This window comes from Littorina saxatilis, linkage group LG14 (assembly GCF_037325665.1).
Source record: "Littorina saxatilis isolate snail1 linkage group LG14, US_GU_Lsax_2.0, whole genome shotgun sequence".
Classification (NCBI taxonomy): Eukaryota; Metazoa; Mollusca; class Gastropoda; order Littorinimorpha; family Littorinidae; genus Littorina; species Littorina saxatilis.
Window position 1 is genome coordinate 22,782,058 of NC_090258.1, and position 1,305 is coordinate 22,783,362.

Here is a 1,305-nt window from a genome sequence, read left to right on the forward strand (position 1 = left end):
TGAAATATATTAACCAGGGACCTTAATGTGACCTGAATATTCCCAGCAATAGGATGATTAAGTAATGGAAATATGATTCTAGTCGCTTTTTTTTTAAACACAGAATAGAGCGCTTAGACCACACACACAAAGTGAACAAGAATCATGTGAAGTCTATTGTTTAAAGCTTGTATTGCGGACAATGATTAAAGTGGTTGATGTTGAGTTTGTTGTTGTTGTTGCGGCTGTCGTTTTCGTCGTCGTTGTGTGTGTGTGTGTGTGTGTGTGTGTGTGTGTGTGTGTGTGTGTGTGTGTGTGTGTGTGTGTGGGTGTGTGTGTGTGTGTGTGTGTGTGTGTGGTATGTGTGTGTGTGTGCGTGTGCGTGTGCGTGTGTGTGTGTGTGTGTGTGTGCGTGCGCGTGTTTGTGTGTTCGTGTGAGAAATTCGGTGGGCATTGTATTTTGTTTTGTTCGTGTGTCTTGCATGATTCCACCAACACATAGATTAATTATCTGAAGTTTGTATTAGTCCTTTAACACAACGAGAAGTTCCTATTGATAATAACATTGTCATACGGGTTATCTGAAGCTTCATTTCTTTTGTTATACAGTCGAAATATCTGAAGAGCAGTGTTGGTCGTTGGATTCTTTGGCTCTTTTAAGTAGCTATTGATGACGTCACGCACACGTCGAACGTATTTGTGTACGTACACGCAGCTCACGTGGACTATCTCTTGACTTTGCGGGATTATCTGGAACAGAGAATTAGAAACAGCGGTCAGAAGTTAAATAAAAACACATGAATCAACAAATATTTAAATGAATTAATTGTTGAATCTACACGTTTATAAATCGATTATATATAATCTGTAAGGTGACTTAACGCACTCCACATGAATATGTACACCCTTCTCGATGTTATTGCACCAGCTGCCTTATCATCATGCTATCCGCGCTGCTTTTTTTCTCTCACCCTTTTCAACTCTCTGTTCGCAAAAACAAATTCAATCGTGCTGTCCGAGGCGACTTCAGTGCCCCACAGGTTACAAGGAAAGTATGGCTGCCTGAATGGCGGGGTAAAAACGGTCATACACGTAAAAACCCTCTTGTGCGAAAACATGAGTGAACGTGGGAGTTTCAGCCCATGAACGAGGAAGAAGAGAAGACACGGAAAGGCTGTTCAAACCTAAAGACTTTGTGCCGAATCAGGCGATGAAAGAACCAGCGAGTCCTCGATTTCACTGATTCAGTGATTGGCGTCTTCAACAAAGCAACGGGCTTTCAAATGTCCAGTACAACTGCAATGAACGACCGTGCATCAAACGAAA

The 1,305-nt window shown here is 41.8% G+C and overlaps 1 protein-coding gene across 1 annotated transcript in view; it reads right to left on the reverse strand.

The window, feature by feature from the left end:
• Positions 1-361: 361 nt before the first annotated feature.
• The window catches only part of LOC138946667 (uncharacterized), a 90,692-nt gene continuing 89,748 nt past the window's right edge, over positions 362-1,305 (reverse strand). The window contains exon 5 of the mRNA XM_070318094.1: positions 362-729. The gene's annotated coding sequence lies outside the window, so the exon portion shown is untranslated. The remainder of the gene's footprint in view (positions 730-1,305) is intronic.